At 38.8% G+C, this 21,015-nt stretch overlaps 1 pseudogene; it reads left to right on the top strand.

Annotated features, from left to right (window-relative positions):
• Window positions 1-248: 248 nt before the first annotated feature.
• Window positions 249-19,787, top strand: LOC135460549 (E3 ubiquitin-protein ligase TRIM23-like; annotated as a pseudogene).
• Window positions 19,788-21,015: the final 1,228 nt, after the last annotated feature.

The raw sequence follows: 21,015 nt of genomic DNA, 5'->3' as shown, positions 1-21,015 counted from the left end.
CTTGTGATACAGGGAATAAGGTTTCTCAGTAGGGAATTCTTCATGGCTTCCATTAGCAGGGTAGAAATGTTCACTATACTTCTGAAAACAATAATTTTTATAATACACAGTGTTTGTGTGTTCCTTGTATTCTTTAGTTGTTAGCTATTGCAGATTATTTTACAAGTATTTTTACTAAGTTTCTCTAAATTTTTAATAATCTTGGCATCTTTTGGGAGGGAAGATCTGCATAAATATTAAGTAGCTCGATGATCAAAGGAAGGAAGAAGATGGAGTGAGCTTGCAGAAAAACTGATAGCTGTATCTCACTTGGTTAATATTAATGTAGTTGATATGCTCTTAATATTAGTCCGAATCTCAGCTGTGGTTTGTGGAATTTCTCAAAATTATATATGCTTGAGCTTTTTCTTCCTCTCCTCGCCTTTGTTTAACTCTTCATCAAAAATAGGAGATTCTGGTGTCTGGGGATTGAAAAAGAACTTTGCTTTGTTGGAACTCTTGGAACGGTTGCAGAATGGACCTGCTGGGCAGTATGGGACAGATGAAGAAGGCATTGGTCTCTCTGGAGAGGTACTGAGTTTTAAACAAAAAAACCCAAAAAACAAAACAAACAAAAAAAGAAGTTTCATTTGCTAGAAGTTTTCTCTAAACAGGAAAAAGATTGAAAATCAGTTCTTTGCCAAATTTCACCAATAATACTGTTCTTTTCTTCCAGTATCTAGTATTAAGGCTTCAGTTAATTGTTCATAATTAAATACTAGTTGTACTTGACTAAAGCAGAAAATAAACTGGTATTAATAAACATGCATACTATTTCACCCTCTTTTTATGCCTTTAGGGCTTTTAGAAAAGGTTACTCATTTTGATATATTAGTTTTAGTCATATAAGCACAGTTTTCTGAAACTCCTCAGGAACTCTTCCTAAAGACTTCAGCTGTTGTCAGTAGTTGCCTTTTATAGTAATTTTATTATATCATATGGTACTTCATTACCAAAAGTAGCTGCTTTTATCATTTCAATATTAACAGCTGGTGTGCAACATATCTTGCAGTACCATTCTAGATGTAGATAACTTTCCTAAGTGCTTATTTGACTGTTGGTGTTTTGTTTTTCTGTAAGTAATTTTCTGGTCTGTAATAACTGCTTTGGAGGAAGTTCCCAGAGCCATATTTATTTTCTCCTCCAAACCTTTACAACTTGCACTGAAGCTTGGATTTATAAAATTACTGAACACTTTAAACTTATGCTTTCAAAAAGGTTATTGAAAACTTATAATCAAGTTTCAAAGTAGTCCAAATATTTATTAGTGTATAACTTTTAAACAAAGACTGTATTGTTGACAAGTCTTCTAATTTTTCTTCCATTTTTGGTATTAAATGTTAACCACTTGAGTTTTGCCTGGTTTTCGTTGTTAGAGTAGCATTCGTTGTGATGAAGATGAAGCCCATGTTGCATCTGTGTATTGCACTGTTTCTGCCACTCACCTGTTGTTACCAGGCTTGCAAGGGTTGAAGGGTGAAGAGATAGACGAGAATCTTGACTCCATGATCAGAAGGCTGGATTTATTATTTTATGATATATATTACATTATTACTATGCTAATAGGAATAGAGAGAAAAGTTCTCAGAAGCTTGCTACGCTAAGAATAGAATAGGAATGAATAAACAAAGGAGCTCTCTCTGATTCTCTCCCAGAGAGAGCTCAGTCTTTGATTGGCCCTTAATTGTACACAAGCAACATGGGCCAATCACAGGTGCACCTGTTGCATTCCACAGCAGATAACCATTGTTTAGATTCTTTTTCTGGGGCCTCAGCTTCCCAGAAGGAAAAATCCTAAAGAAAGGATTTTTCACAAAAGATGTCTGTGACAACCTGTGTGCAGACTGCTCCCAGCTTACTCATTCTACTAAGACTCTGGAGAAGCACAGGCATGTACCTCTTGCTGATAAGCCTCATGAGAAGACAATGTGCTCCCAACACCAAGTGCATGCCATTGTGTTTGTTTGTTTAGAAGAAGGTTGTCAGGCGAGTCCTCTCATGTGTTGTGTCTGCAAAGAATATGGGAAGCATCAAGGTCATAAGGTACTGCTAGTAGTTAATTTCTAGTCATGCCAGGGGGTAGCTTGCATAATTATTTATCCAAATAAAGTACAAAAGCTTGTCAAGAAAGGAGGATAGATTCTTGATGTGTTCATCCCATTCTTTAGTTTTCCCTTTGTGTCAGACAGTTGCCACGGTAAAATAGAGGAAAAAAAAAATCTAAGAACTCAATGAGTTACTAATGTGAATATATATATGTGAAGAAGGACAGTCCCTTTATCTGCTGCTTTTCTGAAGTTTTCATGACATTGGGTCATCATCTAGAAAGCTGTTTTCATAATGTAGACACTACATACACATCATATCACTGGTGCAATCTAACTATTCTTCTTTTTTTCTAATAAATTATGATAAACAGGCAAGTTTTTGTTTACTTCTGTAATTGCTAGATGTATGAGCTAGTTTCAGCATAATCTGTAAGTCCTGACTGTTTTTTTAAATTGCAAGATGGTTTTCAGTTCTTACTTGGCTATACTATATGTATGTGTAAAATATATGCCCATATACTTGCACATGTATAATAAATATGTAGTAAAATAAAAAATATTATTAAGGAAGATAATTATGATTGATGTTTAATATGTTGCTTTTAATTAATAGCATTCTGTCTTGGAACCAGAAGCAAACCAGATTTGTGCATCCATTTTAGACATGGCTCACTGTATCAGAACTTTCACAGAAGAAATCTGATTATTCCAGAAAATTAGTTGGAATTGTTCAGCATATAGAAGGAGGAGAACAAATTGTTGAAGATGGAGTTGGAATGGCCCATATTGAACATGTATGCTTTTAAAAAATTTTTATTTCCCCCACATGCACAGATTATTGGCTTTTCTGTAATAACTGGATAAAGACTTTCTTTGAAAATTATGCGTAGGTTTTGAAGGGCAAGATTTTAGGGTCTTCTATCTAGCAAGTCAGTATTGAAGCTTAGGTCAGCAGATAGATGGGAACTTGGTGTTACCATGTTTTTAGGTTATATGGAAATGTGGAGGCAGTGGAAAAAGTTTTTGACTCCTAGTGTACAGACTGTGTATGTTCTCAGGTGGCATAACACTACTGAGGCTTTTTAACCTGGTCATTTTTAGTGAGGTGTTTATACATGCAAATGAGCTATGTGATTATAGGAGTAACTTCTAGAAGTGTTTTGGTGTTATTCAGGAAGTCTTATCAGCCCTAACTGGGACGTGAACTGTGATGCAGCCAGGCATATGTGAAAATAAATTAGAATCTGGAACAAAATTTAAATTTTGCTCCTGGAATCAACTGGTGTCCTTAAACTGTTGGATCACCTTTCTGCAACACTCTAGGTACCAGGAACTGCAGAGAATGCGTGCTCATGTGTCAGAGCCTATTTTTCTGATCTTCATGAAACCCTTTGTCATCAGGAAGAAATGGCTCTTAGCATTGTTGAATGCTCATGTGAGAGAGAAGTTGATTTAGCTTAGGCAACAGCACGAAGATATGACCATTCTGTCACAGGTTTCAACAAGCTTGCCTTCACTGTGAAAAGACTTTGCAACAAGTAGGTTGGCAAGTGAGCTGTAGCATATGGCAAAATACATGGAAGTACAAATTAATTTTAGACTATAAAAAAAGAGATGTATGGTATTCTGCATTATTTTCTTATAAGATTAAATCAGTCATGGTCTAACATGAGATACAAGTATTCATTACAAGGGATGTTAGCCAAAGATAGTCCAAAATTGCAGAGTCCTCCAGTTACTGGAAACCCTGTGGCATGATTTTTCTGCAGTACTTTCTGATACTTGTGAGGTTAGTGGGAAGGCAAGACAAGACTGAAGCAAAAAAAACCTTTACAGAATGTATTGGAAAGATTTTACAGTTACACTTGTAACATTGGTAATTCTACATCTTAAATGTATGAAGAAAGTGGCTGTGTGTGAATTTCTCAATGGTCTCTAATTAATTCAGTGTAATGATAGGAAAAAGTAAATAGTATGTGTAGCAAATAGTAAACTGAATGTGAGAAGCTACTTCGTGAATGTGTTATTTGTACTTCTTTTTTCCAGATTTGTTTAGAGCTTTTGTTTGGTTGTGTAGTCAGGTTTAACTGTACAAATGTTCTGAATCCTGAGAGGGGGGGATGCTAATATGTTCCTATTAAGTGTGTTGCCATATGTTGCAAAACAGTTGCTCTGTTCCATCTGTTTAAATGATATATGAAAAATATAAATGTTCTTTATATGTTACATTGATATTATTGCTTCTTATAATTTGTATTACTCCTAGGTGGCTCATAAAGAAGGTTTGTTAGTTTTTTTATAAACCTGCAGAACAACTTAACATCTATTAGTGTTAAGGAAAACTGTTAAGATATTCATATTTGTGTTGCAATTTTAAATAAATCTATTTTGTAAATGTTAATTTCTTGAAGTAGTGTATTTCTATTTAAAAAGCCTTCTTTCTAGCAATGATATTTATATTATATTTGGGGTATTTTAAAGTAAATTACTAAAGGAAAGGCATGCTTTTGTTTTCTTTGTCTGTTTAGGACGACTGCAGAGTAGTGTTGGCCAAACAGGAAATTACAAGATTGCTAGAGACATTACAGAAACAGCAACAGCAGTTTACAGAACTTGCAGATCATGTACAGCTGGATGCTAGCATACCTGTCACTTTTACAAAGGTATTCTTAACCTCATGGAAGTACAGTTAACCACTTTATGAAGTCCCAAATCTAATGTAAAATAAAGCAGGAATAATTGATGTACATTATTATGCTGTATTTGTTGCAACAAGTTGAGGCAATTCAGTATCAGTTAGAGCCACATTGTCTTATCACATGATGAATGCAATCTGGTATTTGAGCAACAAACCACATGCTGCTGTAATAAGGGTGGGAAATGTTCTTTTGTCATTGAACGTATCAGTAACTTTGTTTGAACATGAGCTGTTTTCTTTTAAAGAAGTTGGATAGCATTTCCGAGTCCTAGAAACATCTTTCTTTGATTATTTCCTGGAGATTGCTCACCTATTTTAAATTGAATACTACTATTATAACTTTCAGTTTATAATGTTAAAAAAATATTTCTTTCAGTTTATTAAACAGTAATTTGTTTTACAGTTGCTTGGTATTCACTCATGGCTTAGCTAATACATGATTAATCTTCTAAGTAGTTTTGGGTTTTATTGCTTCAATATAATTTCACTGCCACTTTCATTAAAAAGGATTAAATTATTCAAAGTTTGATAATGTTACTTTTATTTGGTGTATTTATATGGTATTTATTATTTATAATGCTTTCCTCATAGGAAAGTAAGTAAGTTTGAAACTCAAGGAACAAGTACTTTGATGTATGGGGTTTTTTTGCTTCTGAATGGGTGAAAGAGGAAGAGGATCTATTGTGGCTGAGACAAACATGAGAATTTAACTGTAGCTGTTGAAACATTTACTGTAAGGAAATGAATGCTTCCATAGAGATTCTATGTCAGTTCTTGCAGACTTAGGAAATTAAATTTCTTCAAAATCATTCATTTGGTAACCTCAGTATATTTGAATTTTCATGTTAATGCAGCATTTTCACGTCTGCCTGTCTCTTTCCTATTTAGCAGAGACCAAAGCTCATAGGGCCAAGGAAACCTCTTCTGCAAACCCTCATTATTCCATTAATGAAGCAGTAATCACAATTCACAGATGAAGAATTGTGAGTCAGAGGGGCATTTTGAATGTTTGAAAGCTTTGGCTTTCAAAGCTGTTTGTCAGACTTGGAAAATTTTGGATGTTAATTTCTGAGCATTTGGAAAGAGAATGATGGGAGCTAGCTAAGGTGTTACAGGAGGCCTAAAATAGGCTTGGGGGACCCAGAAGACTTGGTTTTATCTTGTAACAATTTGTATTTTTATGAAATCTTCTGAAGGTTAATTTCTGAAGTTCAAAGGTGGTAAAGCAAGTTTTATTTTTCAGAAAAACAGCATCAGCCATGAAAAAATAAGGTGAAAGCAGCCTCTTGTTTCCTCACATCTGATAAAGCTTAATGTTCTCTTTCTTAGCAATGTGTTTTTAGATTACTGTTATGCTGATGGCCACTATTGTGACTTGCAGTGAGGTTTGTTGTACATATCTGGACCTGGCAACAGATATCAGGCAGAAATAAAATCTTCAGACAAAAAACTGTAAAACTGTTACTATATTACTGGAAAGGTCCCCCTCATGAGCTGGCATGCACTGAAGGCTGCATCCATTATAAAATGTAAAAAAGCATTTCAGACAGTACCAGATCAGAGGAACATTTAATATCAAATGAAAGTTGTGGAGGTTTGAGGAGGGGAGGGAGAAGTCCTTTTCATTCTTGAAAATGAGTAAATTTTACCTATATTTTGTTTCACTGATGACACAAGAAAACAGTCATAGTGCCATTTCCTCTTTCTAAACCAGCTAGGGAAATGCCAGATACAAAGCTCTGAAGGGAGGATTTGGAGAATTCTTCTTGCCCAGGATCGTGATCCTTATTTAAAGATAGTTTTCTGTTAAATGAGTGCAGTGGCTGCAGAACATTATATATAAGAAATGCATGTAGTCATCATGAATATGCATATGTGCAAGCTGCACATATGTGCATGCTGCAGAGAGAGAAAACTATTAAGGAAGCAGTGCCTGAGATTGACAGATAAATTCTCATTATGATATTAAACTAACTATGGGCAACTAACCCTTACCAACATCAAGACTATCTGAGAAGGAAGTGTTCTCTCAGAGAGAAAGCACTTTAAGATACCATTAAGGAAACCTGTACAGAGGGCTTTTGTCTCATCAAATTTCTTGAAAGACATCAAGGATAAAAAAGTGAAGAGATCATAGTTGTGGATTTTTCTTCTGCACTGAGATTTAAGAAAACAAGTTTTACTTAAACAGGAGTCTAAGGTTACCTGTTTTTAAGTATGCCATCAAGTTTTGCACCTGCCAGAAATACAGACACCAAGGGGGTTTATTTGTCATTTTTAAGCAACATTTTAGTTAAAGGTGCTGATACAATTGACAATGAGAGACTTCTTTCATGTCAGTTTCTAGCTGTGATTGTGAATAGTCCGTTATTACTGACTCATATTGCAGATGCTACACACAGTTTTCTAAATAGCAACTTTGCTTGCAATGTTTTTTGAAGTGACAGAACTACTTGTGCAGAAAGTGGAAATTTGGCATCCGTCACATTTTGATTCCTTCTGAGAGAATACAAACATGCTGAAAACAGCCTGTTTTCATTCCAAACCGTGGAGAAGGCAAACTGCAGCAGGATGGCTAAATTTGACAGTCTCACTCATCTCCTTAATTTCCCTGATGATTTAAGTGGTACTGCCTCTGCCCTCCAGCCATGGGAGCTGTCAGGTGACCAGTACATCTGGTGGTGCTGTGAAAGGACTGGCTCACTGTTAGCAAGCTCTGCCCATAGCCAGGGTACTGCCTTCTGCAAGAAACCTGTGAACTGAGCAGCTCTATCCAGAGCTGCTGCTTTTCTTTCTTCCTTTCAGGTGCAGAGAAGAATTGGGGAGATCCACTGCCAGAAACTCTGGATAAAATCAGAACTAAAGTTTGAGTGTGAAAAGAGTGCTGGAGACATGGCATTTTTAGACTCTTCAGACCCTTCTGCATACTTCTTTTTGTTTTTTCTTTCTCTGCACCTTGTCAAAAATCTGTCCACAAGTTCTTCTTTTCCAGAATGAGATAACCCATTCTGATAATCATGTTGTGTTGCGGTGTTGTCATTGAATTTCAGCTCTGACTCCAAATATCTAGAACTTGGACAAAAATTTATTAAAAAGCAGTTAAGGCTCAATGTTTTATTTTCCAAATCTCAAATAGTCTTTTGGTTGTGGAGCATATGCCTTTTGTAATAGCAGTACTGAACCTGCTGAGCTTATCCAAGTTCATTTCACAGATTCAAATAAAGTAATTCATTTATTTCATACTGAAAAGGTAGTCTGTGGAGTTCTATGATAAGGACCATCTGGGCCCATTTAGGTTTCAAGCAGCAAGCAGACAATTTCATAGGTGAATAATGCATCAAGATCTGCTGATTGAAGAAACTTCACAGTTGGCTTAGGAAATTCACATGAGCTGCAAGCTCTTAAGCACAGGGAAGTTATTTAGGACAGTTATCATCACTATGTACCTTCCTTATTTCTTATTTCTTATTTCTTATTTTCTTATTTCATGTCCATCTTTGCCTAGTTTCAGAGAGCATATTTGATGAGATGAGCCTTTGATCTGGCTTTTACACTTATAGTCATGATGTTGCTGACTTTTGCATTGAGGTAATTGCACAATTATATTTAATTTTTTTTTTTTTTAGGAAGCAGTTTCTCAAGGTATTTTTATTCTCTTCCAGGATTGTGATAGCATAAGGTCATTGAATTGTATTGATTATTCTGAAAGTATGCTACTTCTCTGATAACAGAAGGGAGAAAACAGTTGCTTGTCATTATGACAATATATCCAGATACATAATGGATCCTCTGTGTGTATCTATGTGTATATGGAAAGATAAATAGTTAGATATCTCACATCATGTGATATAGATGTTTAAATGTCCTGCAACACTGTCAACCTGTTGGTCTCTTACCAAGAGATGATGTAGCATTTTTGCATTCAGTAGTATTTGTTCTGTGAGAAGAAATAAGAGGCTGTGTGGAGTAGGCACAGTGCTGTCTGGATTTTGCAAGAAAACAAATATACTGCTACATATTTCTGGTGATTGAAGCCCTGGTGTTTCATCAAGATAGCAGTTCTAAGTACTTCAAAATGTGTTTCAGAAATATATACTAATCTCAGCCTATGGGTTTATTTTAGAATTTATGCTTTGCCATTTGATCATGTTGTCAGTGTCATCTTCATCTCCTCAACAATAGCTTGGTGTAAACTACAAATAGGGAAGTTGATTCTCATTTCTTGTCTCCAAGCAAGACCTGGGGGATTTTGTTTGCTTTTCTCTACTATTTCAGATTACTGCTTAGTGCTAGTAATGTTGTTGTTGTTGCAAAGGATTGGAAGAGGCTTAGGGTGAAGAGGTAAAGCTATGGAACCTCCAGCAAGGAAGTAGTTCTCTAGGTGGAGGCATTAATAAAGTGGGGAAAAAAAAGAGCTTCCTGGTCAGTGAACTCTAATTAATTGCCATAAAAAAATTCTTCACATGGTCACAGGCAAGAATGATGAAAGAATTTGAAATTTTATCCAATGCAGACATACTGTCATGAAACTGGCTTTCTAAAAGGGATGTTGTAACTCAGATCAAGTAAAAATTGCAGGTTCACTACAGACATTATTAGATATTTTTATTTCTATTATTGGATATTTTTGTTTCTATTTATTTCTGTTATTGCTGGGAGTGCTTATGCATTGTACTTTTGGAGACCATCCAATTAGTCACTTTAGAAATGGTGACAGAATACATGTTTTAAACATAAGGGTTTTCTAGATTGAATTTCCAAAATTTGCTGTTGTTATTAATACATAATATTCTGTTTCTTCCAGGACAACAGGGTACATATTGGACCAAAAATGGAAATTTGGGTTGTTACTTTAGGATTAGATGGAGCTGGCAAAACAACTATTTTGTTTAAGTTAAAGCAAGATGAATTCATGCAGCCAATTCCAACCATAGGTTAGTAGCTACGATTTAAATGTAATGACTTTTCTGAATGTTTGATTTATCTACTAATTTTGGTTATTTTATGTTCATACAGAGCAGGACTGTAAAACTTATATATTTTTATTCCAGGTTTTAACGTGGAAACAGTAGAATACAGAAATTTGAAGTTTACTATATGGTATGTAGGAGGAAAGCACAAATTGAGGCCTTTGTGAAAACATTATTATCTCAATACACAAGGTAATACTGATACAGCTCTTAAAATATATTTTGTCTTCTAGCTTGTGTTTCAAAGCCAGACAGATTTTTAATAGAAATAATTTATGACAGTAGAAAGTTGTTTATCTAATGCAAAGTACAGCTGTTAGATTCATGAGCTAATAAATTTTAATCCAGTTGGTCAGAATGTCTACTGGATGATAAAGGTACATTCTCCATAAATCCATCAGACAGTTCATGGAGCCAAACAAAATTAGAACCTCTGTTAAGTTGGTTCTAGCTGACAACAGACAAGGTACAGCATCCCAAAGTCTACATAGTGAGAAGCAGTACTTGCCAGGTATGGAATATAAATAGCACTTGAAAATACTCAGCTTTTAGGAGCCTTTAGATAGCAGCTTAAAAAATTCTACCAAGTTCTGTAACTTCCGACTTGCTATTGCAGTGTAGTATCTGATTATAGACTAGATTATTGAGTCTGAAAGCATTGATGAACTTAAAAATTTGTGGTGTTGTTTTGTAAATCCTCCATAGGTTTTTCCCAGTTCAGACAGAAGTTCCTCTTGATTGATTCATTCACAATTATCTAAAATACTTAGGAATTACTAATGCCAGCTCATGTGCTCTGCTTTGTGCCTTATTTCAGCCTTAAATGCAAACTTTAACATTTTAAATTACTAATTTTTTCAAACTTTTAAAAGTTGTATTTTGGGATTGCTGTTGTCCTCTTAAAACATACTGTGTGAAATAGCATGGAATCATGCCTGCCTTGGAATTGCATGTTGGAAAGAAAGATAAGCAGTTACCCTGGTACATATCTGCAGTAGGTTATTTTTAGTTTTGGTGTTGGGGTTTTTCTCATCGCAAACCCCTTGATTTTAAATTCTGCCCTCTAGCTCTGCCCCCTTGACTCCCCAGTCTTTCTGGTATCTTAGTTACTCTCTAGTGGATAGTTAAATCTAATGCTATGTCGGGTCCTTGGCCATCTTTTTTGGATTGTGTAGTCTGTAGTTGAAGCAAGCTGTGCTGATTTGGCTGAACCTGTGAATATTACAGTCCATTAAGTAAAACTGAGACAGCCATATGGGAGTTAATGGAGTATAAATGGATCAAGAAATGGTTTAAACTGAGATACTTAATCCTCTCATAGTAAATCTGGTTTTAGACCTAAATGAGACAGAGTATCCATCCTGAACTAGGTGAAGTGTCTAGGAGAGGTGAAGGGTCTGTGGAGCTAAAGCTGAAGGAGAGGCCGCATTCCAGAGACAGCAAGGAGACAGAGAAAGAAAAACAGAAAACCGCGAGGTCAATCTGCCCCCGACCTAGGAATTCCTTCGATAAAGAAGAATTAGTGCTAAATGTCGCGTGGAATGAATATGTATGAACTTAATTTGAAACTGTATGCATATGCATTTGGAAGGGGGGATAAAAAGGGGACTCGGAGTCTCCGGGGGCACGCATGCCCTTTTGGGGAGTCTTGCATCCGGCGCGCGTCGTAATAAAGCATACCGGGCTTTACAACTTTTACAAGTTGTGAGGTTTCTTCTTTTCTCCGCAAAACATTTTGACGAGCCAAGGCAGGAGTTCTCTGTCCCCGCGGGGGCAGGGGGGATAGACGGACCTCCAAGGCGCGCCCCAGGATTTTTTCCTGGTGGGGCTCCGCTTGTCTCAACTTGCCACCTGCGAGGACAGACAACGACCCGCTGGCCTGCGGAGGAGAATATGGTATGTATGGGGCCCCAGGGGGGGAAGGAAGGAGAGAGGGAGTAAACCACCCAGAGACGTCTGGGTTCATGGGTTCAGCTGATAGAGCAGCTGTATTAGAGACGGGGTTCAGCTGATAGAGCAGCTGTATTAGAGGCCGGGTTCGTCGTTCTGATAGAGCAGACCGCTAGCGGCTTTGGGGGTAAGCCGGGTGAACCCGTGTATGTATGTATTGAGGATTCATAGTTCTGATGGAGCAGAACTGGTGAGCCCGTGTGTTTTGTTTGTGTGTGTGTGTGATGTCCGGACACTGTGTTGCTGTATGGTTAATGTGTGTGGCCAGTGCACTGTTTGTGATCGTGCAGGTGATAAGTGTATGGTGTATAAAAGAGAGTAAATCTACAGTGCCCTACAGTGCGGGGATGGGTCAGTACTCCCCGTGTTTGAAGCAGCCGAGTGAGGCCAGAGGCGCCGGCTGCAGCAGGCTGCGGGGGCAGGGAGAGAAGTGCCCTGCGGAGAAGCGAGTGGAGGAATGTCAGTGATGGTATTTATCGTGTTTGAATGTAGTGATTTGTGTAGATTTGGTACATTTTAACCGTGAGTATGAGCTCAGAGAGTTCCTTTGCCTTGGATGTTTGGACTTGATCTCTAGACTGTGTGCTGTTATTTTGATTGTGTCCAGGAAAAATTGATTTGAGTAAATGCCGAATTATGGTGTGCTGTGTTGTGTTGAGAAAAGTGAGCACTTTGAGAAATATGCCCTTTCCCGGTGATTTTGTGTGGTGATTTTCTTCCGCTGCATTGTGGTAATTTGATTCTCAGATTGTATAGTGGTGTTTGTGGAGATTTTAAGATTTTGTTGCAACAAGAGTAGCATTTTACATAGGAGAGCTATAGTACGGTGATTTATGTTTAACTTCGATAAAGCGAGTTAAAGGAATTCCAAGAATTCTCCCCCTCATAGTAATTCAAGCCTTGGCTCTAGTGAATTTGAGATAAGGGGGAGGGGGGGGAGTGAGTGCGTGTGTCTGTGTCTGCAGGTATATCAGAGTTTTGGCTGTGACTAGCACAGCCTTTTTGCAAAGCAGCAAAACAAGTGTAAATAGACACAGTGCTTAATTAGATTGTGCAAGAAGAGAACTAGAAAAGACTGATATTTTGTAAAACAGAGTTTATATAGAAGAGGTGAATGAGATGAATTAGTTAATGAGACTTATGAGATTTATGAGACTTCAGTTGGTACTGCAGTAAGTCTTTACTGGAAACAATCTGCTGTAGGGATTTAAGGTTCTCTGTAACAAACAGAATAGCTTGCCTTTGTGGGCAATTTCGGGGAGCCTTTGGTACATCAAGAGGCTAGCAGGCTGTGTGAGGTGACAGTGGCTGCGCCCTGGGCACAGGGACAGCTCTGGCTGCCCTGTCTCCCCAGGGAACACGGGAATGGCCTGTGGGCAAGAGCTGGATGTGCAGGTATTATTGCAGTGCGGTGTTTATGAGAGACACTGGTATTGCTGTTTTGCTGTTCCAATAAGTGTCAGGGTACACGCCCCGAGTGTAAATTAAAGGTTTCTGGTCAAGCGGATTCAGAACCTAAGGTCTTAGAGCTTGTGTGTGGGAATTACATCTGATACCTGCCACCTGGAGCTGTGTGTATAGGAGGAAAACTGAGAAACTACTGTGAAGGTCTGTAAAAAGGTTTGAATGGAAGCGAGATAGGGCAAGGAGAAATAAATAATGAGAACTGACCAGAGCAAACAGGTTCCTAAATTAGCCCCTTTTGGGAGGGGCTCATTGGGAGGAGGTTGCCAGTAAGAGCAGCTCAGAAAATAAAACGATTTATAGTGCTTCATTGTTGTTAGTACTGTTTTATAATAGGAAGATAAATGGGATAGTTTTTGTATGCTGAAATGTCTTTTGTCTTAAGAAATCACCCAGAATGACAAAGAGACTGTGAGATCGGACTGCTCTCTGGTCTTGGCCCCTGAAAAGGAAAACAAGGCAAAGAGACAGCAAATCAAACATGTTGTTCAGCATGCAGCATAAGATAGCAACGTATGAAATCAGGCAAGGATTATCACGCTGAAATGCGAAGCAATCACAGTTCGCAAAATGAGTACATATGATTTGTAAAGGCTTCCTCCCAAGGTAAGGGAGGAGGGGTAAAGGTAACCTTCCCAAAAGGGAAGAATTTTTGTCAGCACAAGGGTTATGTGTTCAGTTTTAAATAAAGCTTTAGTACCTGTGGAGAATGTTTATGTTGTAGTGTGGGGAATAAACAACTGGCCAGTCTGAAAAGGCATAGTTTTGCAAACCTTTAAAGCAACATGTGTACTATGTGTACCTAAAAGCTTTTGTACAATTCGCTCAATTTGCTAAACATTCTCAAATGAGAAAGGTTACTCTGGAGGCAAATAATATAAAGATGTTAGGCTTAATATTAACAGACACTGAAATTAAGAAAGACATTAGTAAGGAGATATTAGAATAAGTAAATAAGTGTTTTCAAGGGTATGGGCCTCTGCTGCACCAGGGAGAGTGAAAGATGCTCCCCCATGGGATGCTCCCCCATCAAGCTTAATGAAAGAACACAACCAGTGAGAACTGAGTAGTACCCTCAAAGGGAAGGTAAGGAAGGAATCAGTCCAATAACTGGTAGTACTGGATTAAGGGCTGTCAGTGAGATAACACAGAATTTGTACCCTGTGGTAGCAAATCCATAGACCTTACTAACCTTGTTTAACACCTGAGCTAACCTGGTTCACTGTTTTAGGCCTAAGAGATGCCTTCTTTTGCCTCCCTATCCACGAAGCCAGCCAGAACATTTTGCATTCAAACACAAGCTCACATAGTCCATGGGACTGAAGGCTTCAAAATTCTCCACTCCGAGTGGAGAACAGCTTGCAAAGACCCAGAGTCCCAGGAAGCTCCACAAGAGGAAAGGAGGCTGTTGCAGTACATAGATGATCTTCTAGTAGCCACTCAGACGAGGGAAGCGAGAGAAGCCTGGACGGTAAGCCTTTTGAATTTCCTAGGACTCCAAGGACGCAGAGTCTCAAAGAAAAAGGCACAGGTAGTGAAACAGAAGGTAATCTCCAGACCCCTCTATGCTCTTATTGCCAATGGGAACTGAGATCTCCAGTGGACAAGAGACACCACACGGGCCTTTCGCCAGCTAGAGAGTCCCCTCATGTCGGCTCCAGCTTTGCAACTTCCAGATGTAAGTAAAGCATTCTTTCTATTTTTCCACGCAAGGAATTGCTCTGGGAATATTGGCTCAAGACTTGGGTCCATACCGGAGGGCAGTTGCTTACCTCTCTAAGCAGCTAGATGCAACAGCCAAAGGATGGCCAGGTTGCCTCAGAGGTGTAGCAGCAGTTGTGCTGAACATTCAAGAGGCACACAAGTTTACCCTGGGATAAAAATGACTGTGCTAGTGTCCCACACAGTGTCTGCAGTACTGGAAGTAAAGGGTGGCCACTGGCTTTTCACCAGAGAGGTTTCTGAAATACCAGGCCATCATGGTAGAGCAAGATGATGGAGAGATAGTGGTGACTAATATTGTCAACCCAGCTTCTTTTCTCAGTGGAATCAAGGAGAAGCAGTACACCATGATTACCTAGAGACCACTGAAGCTACCTACTCCAGCCGCCCAGACTTAAAGGACACTCCTCCGGACGATGCAGAGACCTGGTTCACTGACAAGAAAGCGACATTGCAAAGTTCACAGTGACTACCTGCAGAGAGGTAATAGAGTGTGGACCCTTACCAACAGGTACCTCTGCACAGGATGCTGAGATAAATGCGTGGACCCATGCCTTAGAAACAGCAAAAGGCATTCAGAGTTGTGCATGCACATGGAGCCATCTGGAAGGAGAGGGGACTGCAGACCTCACAGGGAAAGAAGAGACAATCTGGCTGCTGGAAGCAGTTCAGCTACCTGAAAAAGCATATTAAGGCACACGAGAGAGTGAGCTTAAAATTGGAGGAAAGAAATGAGCTGGCGGATGGAGAGGCAAAGAAAGCAGCAAAGGGTGAGGTACAGATTTTCCTCGAAGGTAAGCCATAATACAATAATACTAATCAAAAGAGACGTACAACTGCAAGGGGTGGGCTACCATTGAAAGAGAGCTAGTAATCCCTTCCCATTTTCGTGGTTACTAGTGAAGGAAGGGCACTAGAAAACACACTAGGGCCTAACTACTTAAAGCCTTTTATAGAGTGTGGCTCCTTTCTCGAAATGACCAAGGCTGCGAGTGATACAGAGTGCACTGGAATGAAGTGTTGACTTTGAAGTAGTAATTCCCACAGGCTTTCTAGAATACACATCTGATTGAAAGGACTGTTGTATCATTGTCAGGAATCTATATGCCACTATCACTCAGGTGAGCTGATAATGTGATCCTTGCCTCCAGACTAACCTCAAAATACCCCCGGGCCAAAACTCGGTCAGACTGGGAGAGGCCATGGGCCTGTATAGCAGTGGCAAATCAACTTTTCAGGACTCCCAAGGAAAGGGGGGTATCAGTATTTACTGGCATTAATGGATACATTTTCAGGGTGGCCAGAAACATTCCCCACCAGAACTGTCAAAGCTCAAGAGGTGACCAGATCATTTTTACAAGAGATATTACCACGCTTCAGAGTTCCAGCCACAATATCCTCAGATAAAGAATCACCTTTCATTTCCAAAATAGTGCAACAGATTAGTAGCCATCTGGGCATAGATTAAGAACTTCACACCCCATACCGCCCCCAATCAAGCGGCCAGGGGGAGAGAATGAATAATTTGATTAAGCAGCAAATCATAAGACTGGGGCAAGAAGCTCTTCCACTAGCACTATTGCAAATTCAAACTAAACCTTTTGAGCTAAAGGAATGCTGAATCCTTTTGGAATGCCTTATAGAAGACCATAGAATACAAGGGGAATGTCCAGAATGTCCACTTACATGGTGGCATTAAGCAAACAGCTCAGAGTAATTGAGAAACTTGTGGCTGGAACTCGGAGCAGGGAGTTGGATAGCCTGGGGTTGATGTATATGTTAAGTCTCTTACAGAGAAGACTTCGGAACCACAGTGGGAGAGACCACTGCAAGTACCTCTCACCACCTTCACCGCAATCAAAATCAAGGAGCAGAATGCTGGATCCATCACTCTCGGGTGAAGAAGGCCCAGAAGCCCCTTCAGGAGTGACACCAGGAGACAATGAACTGAGACTAAAACTTACTCGGGCAAAATGAGTATATTGCGGTCGGGAGTAGCTCATACTTTAGTGTACAGAATTGTTTTGTATGGAATTATAACTGAAGTTTTAGAACTAGAGAGTACCTCTACCCAAAGCAATGCTGAATGGCCTTGGTCCCTGGCATTTAATCAGTATACTGGATCCATAGGAAAACCTTTTGAGATAAAGAAGGTTTATATTAAACATATCTACTGTAGTAATCCATGAGAATCAAGTATGTGAGCAGTAACTGGCATATTAGGGACAAGATTAGGAGTTTTAAATGGAATTGATTCAGAAATACTGATGAATAAACTGGCTGCTGCAGCAGGTAGCCTAACAAAATTGAAGCAGCCTTTATAGTAATCTCTACTGGCATTAGAAACTAGCCAGTGACAGATTTCAAAAGTACTGCCAAAGTAAAGAAGTATGAAGAGGCCGGGGACCAAGACCACAAATTGATAGTAGAAGCACTTAGTATAGTTCAAGATAATGTGTCTTTAGCTTTCAGTTGTATACAAGCACAGTTATGGATACAAGCAACAGCAGCTCTGATCATATAGGAAAGGGGTGAAGGTAATTTTCCAGCTGAAATTCGGAAAATTGAATGGGATAATGCAATTGATTTTGAAAGGAAGTTTTAATCCTGGTGGATTATGGTGAATTTCACCTATGATCCTATTTCTAATGTGGCCACTGCCTTTGTGCTTACCATATGTAATGCCACTGTTTATGTTATCCATCCCATCATTGCCCTAAGATTAAACCATGAAGAAACAACACTCTATCCTTCAGAACATAGAGTGTGGGCACGAAAAGATGAATGAAAAGTGGCAGATAGTAAACTTAGAATCCTGCATTACTAGAGAACAAATGGGATTCATTTGTGAAAGCAATACTGCTAATGCCCAGGATGTGTTTGGACACTGAACAGAGTATTTGTCACTTTGAAATTCATCCAGTCACTGACCAGAAAACTGTGCTCGTATATACTGGAAAAGGGTGTATGTTTGAGAACTGCTTGTGCTGCTGTACAAATTGATAGCAATGATGTTATTCTGTCTAGTAGAAACCATTCTAATCTCTGTATTTGTATTTTTAATTTTGCTAAGATTATTGGGTGTGGTTTTTCGTATTTGGTACCAGTAACATCCCACCAGCTGATTACAGCCAATTACACAATGTATCACAGACTACCACCTACCCCTATCGGGGCGAACCTTACATTGGTAAAACAATTAATTAAGCACCAAGACCTATTAGAAGTCTTGAAAGAAATCCGAGAAAGTGGAAAGAAAACCTTAATTACTGTCCAACACGATACAAAGGAAATAACCAGAGTTCTACAAAGAATAAAATACGGATAATCACTGGTGAGATGTGATCTTTGGATGGTCACCAACTGCGAATGGAGTCCTTAATAAGTTGTGTCACCCCATTGTAGTTTTACTAATATTAGTTGGGATAAGCTTAGGATTGTCTATTATATTGTTAATTTGGAACTGTAGGATGCTACAACGAATAGCTGTACTAACCTCTTTGTCGAATGTACATGGTAAAGCGCTAAAAGACACTTATTGTCGTGGAAATTTTCCTTAAGTAAAAGAATTTACTTATTTCCTAGGAAAGGGGGGAATGAGACAGAGTATCCATCCTGAACTAGGTGAAGTGTCTAGGAGAGGTGAAGGGTCTGTGGAGCTAAAGCTGAAGGAGAGGCCGCATTCCAGAGACAGCAAGGAGACAGAGAAAGAAAAACAGAAAACCGCGAGGTCAATCTGCCCCCGACCTAGGAATTCCTTCGATAAAGAAGAATTAGTGCTAAATGTCGCGTGGAATGAATATGTATGAACTTAATTTGAAACTGTATGCATATGCATTTGGAAGGGGGGATAAAAAGGGGACTCGGAGTCTCCAGGGGCACGCATGCCCTTTTGGGGAGTCTTGCGTCCGGCGCGCGTCGTAATAAAGCATACCGGGCTTTACAACTTTTACAAGTTGTGAGGTTTCTTCTTTTCTCCGCAAAACATAAGTAGTTAAAATATCATGGCCTTTATATTAGACTAGGGAAAAAAAATTAGAGATTCTTTCACTGTTTTAGGATGAATTCTAGACTTCTGTTTAAAATACAGAAATATTTAAGGAATTTCTCAGTCATCCTGGATTTGAAATTGAAGTTGTGTACTGAGGAACTTCACATAGAAAGCTTCTAGAAAAAGGAATGGTGTAAGTTAAAAGCTAATTTTGCAGTTTATATGTGAATGTGTGTAAAACATTTCTCTTCTTCTTTTATAGCGGTGGTGTTTGTTGTTGATAGCAGCCACAGAGACAGGGTCAGTGAAGCATACAGTGAACTTGCAAAATTATTAACAGAGAAGGAATTTCAGGATGCCTTGCTCTTTGCTAATAAACAGGTACTTGTGATTTGGTTTTACTCTCTTTTCCTCAGCTTGTCTTTCCAATTCCAACCTTCTGAACCCTCTGCTGTGGGTAGAGAGTGCTAATGTGGAAAGATAAAATGGAGATATTTTCCTTGTGTGTAATGTGTAATGCTGGTCGAGTAAGTGTTGGTGCTAAGCATGCTTAGTAGATTGATCAATCAGGGGTTTTTTTATGGTAGCAAGTAGTAAATGCTTAACTGTTTGATTTGTCTTTTGTGTTTGAAGAGTTGTTATGTGATCTGTAGCTTCAGTCTAAGCCAATGAAATGGCTTCAAATATAATACAGATGAATAACTGAGTTTTTGATTCTCTTGCAGGATGTAGCAGGTGCTCTTCCAGTGGAAGAAATCACAGAACTGTTGAGTCTCCACAAAATCTGCTGTGGCTGTAGCTGGTATATTCAGGGTTGTGATGCCCGAAGTGGTACAGGACTTTATGAAGGTTTGGACTGGCTTTCAAGGCAGCTAGTGGCTGCTGGTGTCCTGGATGTGGCTTAACTTGACATCAGCTGCAATTTGATGTTGTAGTTTATGGTTTTCTTTTATTTGCACGATTTAGGGTGTTGGCACCAGGTCTGCTCCCTGAAGAGGGGACTTCATTTAAGTTGGTGGTTACAAAAAAATATAACCTTTCATCCTAGATTGGATAATTGGTTCAGTAAACTTGTGTCATTATAGTGATTTTGAAAGTTGATACATCTACATTTAGTGGATAATGGAAGAGTGTTACAAGGGTGCCTTGAAATTACTTTTTGAGATATTGTTAAAATTTAATTTTTTTCCCTGATAAAATATGCATTTGATTTCATGTAATAGATATAATGCGGTTACAGTAGTTAATTAGTATTATAAGAATTCTGAGTAGTTTAGAAATACTTTCCCATGAAGCTATTCCACTATCCATCTCAAGTTTATTAGAATAGCCAGCTCTATTAGTTAGAGATAAGTGGTGCTACTCTTTAATATCAAAATAATCCAGTAATACAGAGGTGGCATTGAAACTTACATGCAGCTACACCATGTAAAGAAAATGTTTTCCTTATTATTTATTAACCTCCTTGTTTGTTACAGGAAGGCAGCATAACTGCACAAAGGAAATTCAGAATTGGAGAAAAGTATTCCAGAGCTAAGGGGCTTTGGCATTACTTAGCCACTTGTTTTATATCTTGGGGGCAGGGGTTAGTTGGGTTTTCCACACTGAATTATTTATGGACGTACTATGGTGATACTGAGGTGAAAGTGTTTTGTGCATACTTGGGGACATAATCTGCCTTTAGAGATTAAGTTTATTCCTGAAGAAGTCAAAATAAATTTTAAAAAAAACAACTTCTTAAAGAAGCACAGTGGTGTAATGTCAGTCCAGCTATGTGCTTTTATGTAGAAGTCATGATTCCAGAATAAGGGAGTGGCCTTAAAATATTCAATAACACAATGTAAAACCAGTGAACACTAATTGTAAGTCTTTAGAAGGGTAGATGGTTATTGGAATAAGAATCCCAATATTACCAGTTAGATTGTGCCTGGGCCAGTCTGACCCTTGCTGCTGGGCCAAAGGCGGCAACTGTGTTGTATCACCCCAGAGACACCTTTAGCTTGCTGGAGGTTGCAGCTGGGCACTGAACAAGTCCAGGCTTGTTAGGAACTCCATTTACCTCAGGAGGGAAGGCTTCAGGCTGTGGTGAGGAGGAAGGAGACGGATTCTGCCGGAGGGTTAATATCCAGAGCT

This window comes from Zonotrichia leucophrys, unplaced genomic scaffold, assembly GCF_028769735.1.
Source record: "Zonotrichia leucophrys gambelii isolate GWCS_2022_RI unplaced genomic scaffold, RI_Zleu_2.0 Scaffold_56_315010, whole genome shotgun sequence".
Lineage (NCBI taxonomy): Eukaryota > Metazoa > Chordata > Aves > Passeriformes > Passerellidae > Zonotrichia > Zonotrichia leucophrys.
The sequence above is the reverse complement of the archived record's forward strand: the minus strand, read 5'-3'. Positions and strand labels throughout refer to the sequence as shown.